The sequence below is a fragment of the Siniperca chuatsi genome, linkage group LG14, assembly GCF_020085105.1.
Source record: "Siniperca chuatsi isolate FFG_IHB_CAS linkage group LG14, ASM2008510v1, whole genome shotgun sequence".
NCBI lineage: Eukaryota > Metazoa > Chordata > Actinopteri > Centrarchiformes > Sinipercidae > Siniperca > Siniperca chuatsi.
This window is the reverse complement of record NC_058055.1, coordinates 11361427-11373354: the sequence shown is the minus strand read 5'-3', so window position 1 is coordinate 11373354 and position 11928 is coordinate 11361427.

The following is an 11928-nucleotide window of genomic DNA, read 5'->3' as shown; positions in this document are numbered from 1 at the left end:
TCACATGCATCTCCTCTCTCATGCTTGCAGCATAAAGAGCAGGTGCAGTGGTGCAGAGCTGCTACCAGAAACGTAGCAGCTCTGCACACACACACACACACACACACACACACAACATAAAAATGCCATAAAGTGAGGAAGTCACAAGAAATCTTTCGCTCGCAGTAAGAGAATATATAAGCAGACGTTTGAATATCGGTTTAGGGTTAAAAAGCCTTTAAACAAAATATGGAAGTTGAGTAACTGTTGTCACGATCATAGGTTATCAGTAGTTTCAATGGTGTATCAAGATATGCTGATTTCTGTCGAGGTGTTTCCATGTACTTATATCATCTAGAAGATGTTCGGTGACACTAGAGGTGCTCACTATTAGCAGGAAGTGTTGCTGAATGCAGATTTAGCCAGTTTCTCTTCCAGGTTTTTGTTAATACTGAAGTGGATTATGTCTGCTCTTCAAAAAGAGGAAAAAAGGCTTTTATTAGGTTTTATAACATGTTATTGTTTAATTTTGTCTGATGCAGCATTTGATTACTTATAGCATTGTCTTCTGTGCCTTTTTTCTCATAATAGTCAATAATAGTGGACACATGGTAGAGAACAACAGCCATCCAAGTTTTTATTTTGGAGTACTAAAAATTTATGAATGTTTTTGTTATATATAGACTATCTATTATATTTGATCTGAAGCTGTAACTTTTCACTTGTTTTCTTTAAAATAACATCCGCTCGAGCTGTGTGACATTAATATTTCAAAGTCTCCACAGAATGGGTAAACATGAATATGTTGGAAGGACACAGTTGATGTGATGGCACCATGGCCTTATCCTGAGCTGTTTTATCTCCAGACGACCGGTATCTTCGTTTCAGACAATCGTGTTGAGGTTTTAACCATTTAAATCAACAATAATATGCATTTTAGTTTGGCGGTGTGCTCTCATGCAATGCCCCGAAAAACAAGCTGACACAGACGGTCCCTGAGCTCACAATCTCCCCCGGCAGAGCTTGAGACACACAGTGTTTCAGGCAAGATGCATGTTCATGTATGCAGGGCCATATAGAAGTTTAGAAATACTGAAGTGAGTCCAAATTCCCCCCAGAGCAACCCTACCTCATTTTATGACATTTTACATATTCATTTAACTGTTGAATTACATTATCTGTAATTTTGAAGCATAAAGCATTCTCTGCAATGCCAGGAATGTAACTCTGGTGGAGAACGACCATAACCCGTTATTCATTTTATTTTATTGGCCTAGAACGGTCAAATGTAAGAATACTGACTCAGAATCAGCCTTAAAATAATCATCATGTGCAGTTTCTGTGTAATTAATGTACAGTGTAAATTTCTCCTCAGGCCATTTCATTCCACAAATCTCTAGAAAGAATACAGAGGACGTGGCCTCAGTGTCCTCAGTGGTAGCTCTGGTCCTGGGTGTATGCTAATAGAATGAGTGCCAAATGTTTATATGGATGGCTAGTGTTACAAATAGGCTGCAGTCATATATGATTGATCAATATGTGTGACATTGGACTATATAATGACTTCCATGTCTGTCTAAACTAGACTGAGGCCTGAGGATGTTGTATGCTTCAAATGATACAGAGATGCTGCAGAAATGGAGTGATGAATTACATGGAACAAACCTACAGTTTTTGTAACACCTCTGATTAGTCCAGGCTTCTCTCTCCCTGACAATTCAAAACATTTCCGGCCATGTGTGGTTCCTCGTCTGACACACGAGCATTGGTTCACATAGAACAGTCTCTGTGCACCGTCTGTACGGTGCCAAGGGCTGCTGACATTAAAACCCTGCTCATGTTTCTTAATGGGAAGCTTCAAATGTTCACAAACATTATTACCCATGAGGGCACAAATGATGTTTGTCTATCTGCAATCACGCGCAGCATCATCTGCATATTTCACAATGCCTCAAAAAGTGCGAGCAATCAATTTTCTCTGCTGTCTCAAAGTGGGAGTGCAGATTATTGGCAGCAGGTCCTTTTTAGAAAATCACAGATTGCCTTCATGTTGTTCCAACATCAAACTGAACTTCCAGGATCTGCCAGAAACACTCCTGCTCTCCACCAACACGGAGATTGGACTTGGGCACTTATCACCTTTGTACAAATTACATATTCCTGAGCTTCTCAAGACCCCCAACCCATGAATCAGTCCTTGTTTCCATAGCAACCAGTCTGGTGTCACCCTCTTTTGATGTGGTATCCAGTCCACCAGTGCTTTACGATAACAATATGTTGGCATTGTCTTTGTGAACATGTTAGCATGCTGATAATATGATTTAACAGCTGTGCCTAAGGATAGCCTCACAGAGCCCCTAGCGTGGCTGTAGACTCTTATTCTTGTTAGTGTATTAAACATGAACACATGTATGCAGTACTAACCTTGTTAATTTAGTGCGCCATCTCTCCTCATTTTTGTGTTTTTGGCAACTAAATCTACACATATGTAGGCCTATCTTATTATACACTTAACCAAAACCAAAAGAAAACTGAGGCCTAAATGTTCACAGTTATTGCAGTTTTTTAGGTTCTTAATTGGCTCGGACTGAATTGTAACCAGCTTTGAAGAGGAGCCGCGCAGAACTTGGATCACCAAGTTATTTGCAAGATTCACAGCTACATAATCTGTCTGGTGTTTCAGCTTCTATCTAGTACAGTGTTATTAAGTTATTTTTCATCTGTGTTTACCACTGTGTGAGGGTAATAAACACATTCCCTTTGAATCACAATCAAGTACAGGAGCAGAAAATTATACTTGGTGGAAGGAGCTAATGTTTTAAAAGCAAGACAGTCATTTTCTTACCATTACTGATATGTGATGTCTTCAATCAAATCTTCACTAGTCCAGATTAGTGTTTAAAATAAATATTACCAACAGTAACCTCAATTTAAATAGAAACTGTCCTTTGTCTGTGTCCCTGCAATAGAGAAGTGTGAGATATACCTTACGTAAAAGTACAAAGTGAAGAGGAACTGAACTGTTTTGTCCCTGCCCCCCTCAAGTTTCTGCTCAATATACTTAGGAACCCATTGTTTGCATTTTCAGTATATATGCATTAGCCTGACAAATTAAATGTCATTGTACTTCCTCCCAACACATAAGCAGTGAAGCTTTGTCATTTAAACAACTACTTTTTGAGCCAAAAAAATTGCTACCCTAGAAAAAAAACACAGAAATGATTAATAACCATCTTAATGTTTTCCCAGGATATTTCTGGCTGAACAGTCTTACGAGCTATATCAGTCTGGCTTAAACCAAACCCTAATATAATCATATTATATAATCATTATAGCAGGACTGACTGAGTGGCAATAAAAAAGAACTTAAGGATATTATGAAGGCTTTAGACAATAAACAGCAAGGGGAAGCTCTTGCTTTCAATACAGCTGATTGTAAACTTGCATGGCTTTTGGGCTGATGATGGTTTAAAAACTGTTTCCAGAACAGGACACAATATCATAATTTCTCATTCTTGAATTTTGCGTATCGAGCAGGTTCACTCTGGAACTCTCCAAATACTTTCAGCATGCTGAACAAAATCTGCAGTTGTCCATTTCTTCTTTGAATACAGCTGAAAAAAGGGTGAAGCTAATCATTATGGTGTAGTTGCACCATTCTCTAACATAATAAGTCATGTTTTATGCCAACAGATAAAACAGCAGGTCACTGTCCATACAGAACACTGCTAGTGACATTATTTTTATCAGATATCAAGTAGCAACACACATCAACTACAAGGAAGGAACTACACAGTTGTAGCTGCATACAATTGCCCACATTTCTCCATGTCAGTCAATGCAGCAGTTGATGGAAACCGTGCGTGACCCCTGATGCTCCCTGAGCTACAACTCTACTGCCACATCAAAAGTAACTTGACCCTTCACTGGGCTGGTTAGCAGGAACCACTTGAAAACTTTGTATTAAATGGATTTGAGTAGGAACTGCACAGAATTAGATTTTTTTGACTTTTTGGCCGGACTTAAATCTCCATGATCTGGTTGTTTTGCCATATACTGTACACTTCACTGATATTTCCACATTCATCTGTGTCCCAAAGGTCTAAATAATAAAACCTTACTTAGTCATTCTCCTGGCTTTCATTCACACTGATGATGATTCACCACATGAATCCAATCATGGATCATAACTCTGACTTGTATTCAGTAGTCAGACTATATCATATAAACAGCTGTATTCTCAGTAGTTTGCAGACAGCGTCGTCTGTGCAGTGCTATTCAAGCATTGCATCAATTTAAATAATAAACAATAAAACAGTGTCTTTATTTCTCTCTTCTGCCACAGGATGAGTCCAGGACGGATGACCCAGACATGCAGCTGATGCTCTCCAGGATGTTTTTTTTTTAAGATTTGGAGCATTCACTAAGAACACAGGGAGGATGCTGCCTTCCGCAGATCCCCTTGTGGTACCAGAGCCGGTCTCCTTCCCTGAGAAACTCAATAATGCATGTAGACAGTAGTGTTTAATCCTGCGTCTCAGAGCTTAAAACTCTGTCAGCAGCCAGTGGACAGTAATGATCTCCGTATTGTGCTCATGTGCTCTAGATAAACTAGGCTTTATTTTAGTGCTGAAAAATCAATTTCTTTGTGTGCTGAGCTCCTGTGTCCATCAGAAGTGATATCAGTGTCAGGTCTGCCTGAAACCCTCAGAGCAGCATCATTTTATCTGCTTTTAAGGTTTATATTATATATTATGAATCTGGTTGTAGACAGTTGTATACTGTTGATTGGACAATAATCTTTTGTACCAGATTCACTCTGAATGGCCATTACTGGCCAGGGTTGATGTTTGGTTTAACTGACGACAGTAAATGAGGTCCACTTCCATGTTAAATCCAGGACAAGGTTAATGGGCCTCTGGTGTACGCTGTCAGGACACAAACTGAAGTCACGGGAGAGCCGTATTAAACATACACCGTTTTGGGGAATTCATGTTTGCTTGACTTATTTTGCACCATCTCATGCAAGTCTGTGTCCTGTGAAACAGGAAGAGATGACTGACTTTTGAACCCTGAGAGGATGGGTGTCGTCATCGTTTCTACTCAACACTTCCACACCTATGGCAGACTGGCTGCCACACTGCAGCATGAATGAGCAACTTTTTGCTTTCTGCCAGTAACTGAGGTCAACTTGTACTCAGCTCATGTGCTTTTATCATAATCAACGCTGATGTTGCAGACATTTGAAGTATTTAATGATAAAAAAAAGATTGCTCCCTGATATAGACCATTGAGATTTGATCTGTTTTCGCTTCAGGTGAAGCTGCGAAAATCGGCTTAACGGCTTAGAAGCATTTAGATGCGATCAGTGACAAAAGTTGTGCGCTTACTGCAACCTTATCAACTCTATCACATTGCAACAACTGTTTAGACTTGCAACTTAATGTTGTGCTTGTTGTCTTTCTGTCAAAATTGAAGAGTGAAGTTGAGAAATATACCGCATGCCTCCACATATTAGGCAAACAGTCTTTCAAAGCAGCAAATTATTCTGACAACATACATGTTACTGCACTTCAGTGGTTATTTAACCAGGCGAGTAAACGTCCAGCTTCACAGACTCAAGGTCAGCTGCTGTAGTGTCCTTATAGTTAAAAGCTGCCTTGCCAATTCTTAACCACAAGGTCTAAATCAACTCCTAATAGTGATTGATTTTGGGAAATTTAAAGCCTGGCTCAGTCTCACTCTCATTATTGATCCCATGCAACCCTGTTACATTTGAGATCGGGTTGCATCCCTGCTTTGCTGCAGAATATGTGACACTGAACTGCAATGCTTTAGTAAATGTGTATTAATGTGGCTGGATCTGATTCAGAAAATGAGTTCATTCTAATGCCCAACACTTGCTCTAGGCATCCTCAATCTCCCCCCCACACACACACACTCCCCTCACCACACTGCGGACAGTGAACTGGGCCAAGTCCAGAGGCTGCTAAGTGGATGGTTCTGCAGCTCTCTCTTTTTTGTAATGTGTTTTAGCTCTTTTTCATTCAAACAGTTTGCGAACGTCAGTCTGAGCTATTGGTCCCCAAAGACACATAAGCCTGCATCCCCGGCACCTGCTGCTCAATGGGCCAATTTCAAAAAGAGGATAACTGTCATGGTGGTAGGACAAAGAAAATTTCAGCCATTATTGTAAGTAATATTGTGCAGCGACAGAGAGCGGAACTCTTGCCAACAAGTATGACTATAACCCACAGTTCGATCCTGTCATTGATAATCACTCATTTCCTTGCTGTGCAAGCAATTCTCCACATACAAATATTACACATGTATCATTACTACTAGAGTGAATTTGACTGTTGCTTTTTGAATTACTGCTCTAATGATGTTTCACAACACTTCAAGGTGATGCTGACAGATAACAGAAGAGCAGTTACATCATTTGAAGAAGTTATTTCCTTCACGTATGACAACTGACGCATCACAACATAGAAAATGTAAAGCGATCCTTACACGTGTCCTCTCGTATTTTTCTCGTGTCAGTCATGTTACGGCATATTGATGCTAATTGGATCTTTTAGGGTTAGCGTAGCAATATGTTTCTCCCTCCAAACACATTTGTATGCTGTCTGAAAAAAGTGTCATTGATATCTACTTTTCCTATTTCAAAGAAAGGGCAATGATTAGCTCCAAAAATTCTGGAGAGGAAAATATTTCATCTGGTGGAAATGTTAAATGCCTCGTCCCTCAAAAGGACCAATCAGCAAAAAGAGTCAGTAAAATCTTGTCTTTATCTGCATCAGATCTTCTGTATGGAACTGTTGTTATGATTGTACAGTATGTGGAAGTCAAGCCTCCCTCTGGGCTATACAGCAGGATAAAGCATCATCTCCACACAACCAAATACCTTTAATTTAAAGGAGAGCTGCCCTCCTTTAAATGTGTCCTTCAAAAATTGAAAATAAGTCTTCTGCCCAATAAATTATTAATGAGGCTGGGCGAAAGGGGGCGAGGGTGACCAAGATGTTAATTAATCATTGTTTTGTTGCTCCCTTGTCCACTCTTGAACCATCGGGGATGCTTTGTTTTGATTTATATCTAAATCTGTGCCTGACTTATTTGTGCACACGTGCCTCATGTCTTACATTAAACTAGTATGGTTGAGGTCATCTAACCATGTGACTTCAGCGGTGTCTGCTCCAGTTTCATTTCTTTTTTTGGTTGTTTGGTAAGAACAAGAACAGGTAGCTAAAATGTAGAAGAGTAGACATTGTTATTTTTTACTCATAGTGGATGCATAATCAGTGAACCTCCCCTTACAGTAAATGCAAAGAGGAAGTATGCTCAGAAAAGCTCCTTCTGTAGTATTGTCCATATTAAAACCTAACTTCCTCTTGTAATAAATAGCACAACCTAAAACTGATGCACTCTCAAATACAAATTTAAGCGCTATTGTTTCCAACATAACCTACGTGCTGTTCTACCACAGTAAAACAAAGAAGTCACGCTATTGTTTGACATGTTATTTGCCATGACATCAACACTGTGTGCTGGCAGAGCACTGCCACTTCCTGTGTATCTGAAAATACACCTTGTGGCAGGCCATGTGTGTGACAGAGGGATATGCAGAGAGATTTAAGGCCTGAATGTGAGATGGCTTGAGTGTATGCGTGTCTTTGTGTGCCTTCGCTGACTCTATAAAGCCTTATAGATGTGGCACACTGTCCACACAGTGACAGGAAGAGCAGCTGTCCCTCTGTGACCGCTCTGTGTGTGTGTGTGCATGTGTGGGTGTGTGTCACAGAGAAAGGAACTGACCCTCAGCTTCATGACTGTATCTATTATGTAGAGCTACGGTTCACTGTTACTCCTCCGTCATCAGTGTAACCAGCTCTGAGGCAGAGGAAAAGAGATTGCCCAATACTGTTTTGAATGTTACTCTACCTTGTCTACTTTCAGAGGAAGAGACGCTGACCTCCTCCACTTCCTCACTTTCCCTATTGTCTGCTGAAATGTAACCGAGTCCATGAAATGGCTGCAGAGCTAACAGTACCCACACTTATTCCCATTTCTCAGCTGAAAATCTTTGTTTATGGGAGCAAATCTCAGAAAGCTGTCTTCAGTTACTCTAAATAGTAAGTGTTGCTTATGACTTGAGGGTACTGCAGTGGGGAAAGGCCACTTCTAAATGGTTGCCATCAAACTTACAAGCTACACTGGCTCAGCCTGTGTCCATTATGATCTTAAAGGACACAAATTGCTATCATTATTTGGAGAAATAGACTGCTGTCTCTTGTTGACTTTCACAGCGCAGGTGTATTTGGTGACTATTTTTTCCCCATTTATTTGTTTTTTTTTTTTTTTTGCCAATTCTATTAATTCATTCATCCCCTTTTTTTCTGTTTCACAGTAAAATATACAAACATTGTAAGAATGCTATAATTATGAATATTATCATATGTAAGCAAGTGCAAATCAATGCTATGCACTTGTGCAATAATGTGATTAATAAAAGGTGAAGAGGAGATGGGCAGCAGTGACGTAGTGTTGGATCCACTGCAACTAGTACCTCTAAAACTCTTGCAATTGCATGAAAATCTGCACCTTTGCCTTGAAGCTAGTGTAGCTATTTACAAATAATAAAAGGTCCAAAAGTCATAATTATCCAAATGTGAAAAAATATCTTACTAACACACTATTTTGGGGGACTCACTGTACAGCTGCACATTGCAGGCAAGTTTACAGCCTCTCTCTTGCCTGGTGGCCGTATGTCATTTACACCAGCGGTTCTGCACCTTCTGACCTACATAAAGACGAGCAGCACCAATATGCTAACTATGATGATGCAAATAGTGGGTGATTTACTGTAGCTTTTCTGTGATCACGTGGTCATAAGAAGGAACAGATTCTGTACATCTGTGGCTTCACACCTGTGAATGAAAACACAAAGTGCGTCACCAGGAGACTGCTATGCATCATGTGAACTACTAGTGTGCACTAATGCCTGCATGGAATGATTCACTGAGCCTGAACCTGTTCAGTGGTTAAGTTTGTATGCCTCGAGGCAACATTATTATTTCTGGTGCAAATTTTTCTTCACTGAGGTATAAAATTGACACATAACTGCTGTGACTGCAAGGCACATATTTGTGTCACATTAATTAAAACGACCAACAATAAGAGAAGTGTGGCAGAGCTTAATTTCAAAGCGCCACCCCTCTCCTCACCCCTCCACCCCTCTTCCCTCCTATGCCACTAAGGTCACATCTCAGTCAGTGTCTGGTGTGTGGTCGCTGTTTGGCCCTGTAAGGTTAGACAGACAGTGCAGCACTGACAGGCACGTGCTCAAACTGCTCTCACCTCTTGCGTCTTTATTAGCACTTCCTTTAACATGTAAATGTAACAGTTGAGGTTTGTAACTGCCTCCTCATAGTTGTGGCAGAACAAAAAAGCCCTTCAGTTGGAAATAAATAAATTGATAATCTCAAATATTTCATGCATTAGACCAAGAATAGAATATTCTTTCATGAGGGTATATTTATACTCCTCTCAGTATGGGATATTTTCTGCCTTTTTGATCTTTATCTGCCAAGTATGGCGATGAAGTGACGTGGTGCGAGCCTGAATGGTTGGTCCTGGTCTGCTTTCAGTGGCTCTGAATACCCTTGAGTGTACTTCTCCTGTAATAGCAACGTGAACAATGAGAAGGAGCCACTGCACCGCTTAATGGTTTAATGTATGTATGACATAACTGAGAGGGACTTTGGGATTAAGGACAATAAACTCCAAAGTACTACAACATGCGAACATGGTATGTGTTGAGGGATTTTTAATATAACAGATAGAAACATAAGTATTCACAGCAGATGCTTACATAAATATGTCTCATGAAGGCAGCAGCTTCCACATATTTTAGGACTCTAGCATCAGGATTTTGTTGATCTTCTTCTCTCTTTCTCTCTCCATGCAAAGTACAATAATTATCAAAACTATTACAAAATCATTTATTTAAATAGGTCTAAAACATGACTCATCAATAATGATAATGTTCTTTGTACTTGAAGCACCTATTTCTTTGTTCATCCCTGACTTTACACTCGCACAGCCAATGGATTTTGTGAGGGGTTTCGAAAGGGAGATTAAATATATCAAGGAATATAATTATTCCTTTGTGTCATTTTAAACACCCAACAGAATTGTTTTGTGCAGACAGTGGGTGCTGCAAAATCATTCAGGAACGTTTTGAAAGCTTAGTCTTTAATTGATACATTTCAAAAAGACAACAGCGATTCTGTAGCTATTGAGAATTGACTCCCTAAATGATACAAATCTCACTGAATATTTGTCATACTAATTTATCTCAACTGTGCAGTCCTACTCTGTCCCACACTCTGAATGAGTCATTCTCTTAAAAAATGTTCTGCTCTTTCTTAACTGTGCTACTGGATGGCTAAAAAAAGGTCAACACTCGGACAAAAACTAATGAGGCCTGATCTTCCATTAAGACCAGCAGCCAGTGGGGGACAGGTGACAACAGAGAGCACAAGCTAAGAGGATACTCCCGGTGGCTTACACTGCCAGCATCTTGCCATCCGATGAGGATAATGCTCCGCCTGTCCAACTGCCTTCCTCGCTGAGCCCCCACAGGGAGCCTGCCGGGGTGTAGCCATGCAAAATGGCTCCAAATGAGAAGAATGATACGATGCTGACTCAGACCAGAACAAAATCTGCCTGGTAACCTTGCAACATGTTCATCTCAATGACTGAGTGCAAAAACAGATCAAAGTCACTTTGTTCATATCTGTGCTGGATTTTGGACAACAAGGACAACAAATACAAATACATGGCTGCCTGAATTTTCCTTGCATTGTCAAGTGAAGACTGCTGATTGTTGACTGTGGTCTGGCGAAACTGATGCTCTGTGGACAGAGAGTCATTTTAGGAGTCATAGTATCATTCTGTACAGAAACAGGACAGATAATGTGAGCTAAAGTCAAAATCCTGGCAGACAAACAGCACCAGGAGACATCGGCCTGGATCTAACGGCCCTGACAGTGACTCAATCTTACTGCACAACTGTGTGATGCTGCTAACAAACTGTCATCGTCATTATTCAGTGTAAAGCAGACAAAGGTTATTCACTTCTCCACCTGCATTTAAAAGGGCAAACAACGAAAACATAGCTCTCTTCTACAATTCTTTGTATCTTTTTATGATTTGGTTTCACAACAATGATGATGGTTTTTGATGTCAGAAGTTACAGTTGGCATAAAAGAAACCAAGGGAACATTCAGGGATTATTTTAAGGGAATGACCTCTCTGCTAGACAATAAGAACCAAAACTGAATCCATAACATGACAGTCAAGCTCTCTTGGCTCTTCTTTGGTGCAGGAAATAAAAGTAGGCCGTTTGTTTCAAGAGTGTCCTCTGACTCTGCTCCCCTCCCACTCAACCTGGAATAGTACGAGTCCCACAGAAGAAGCCTCTCATAGGAAAAGACACCCCTCAGTTGCAAATGATTCCACTAAAAAAAACAGAACCTTTGTGTATGTCTGCTATTTTTTGGTCATGGTCATTTCAGTTTATTTCTTTTAGCTTGGACAACAAACAACTTTAGTGTCAGCTTACAGGAGTCTTTTTGGATTTGTTCATAGTTTCACATATTAAACGTGTCAAATAACTGTGTCGCCTCCAGTTCGACTGCTGCTGGACTGAAGAACAACACACTGAGTCCCAATACATTAATGCAGAAACTTCATGAGGACTGATCGTAAAGTGTCATGTGCATCAAGTGTGTCAAATGTGTCCAGACCAGATCAGACTCCAAAATGTGCTCATATCCTGGATGTCACAGTATCCAAACTGGAGCTGAAACAATTAGTCAATTCATGGATTGCAACAATTTTGATCACTGAAAAATCATTTAAGTCATTTCTTTGTTTTAGACT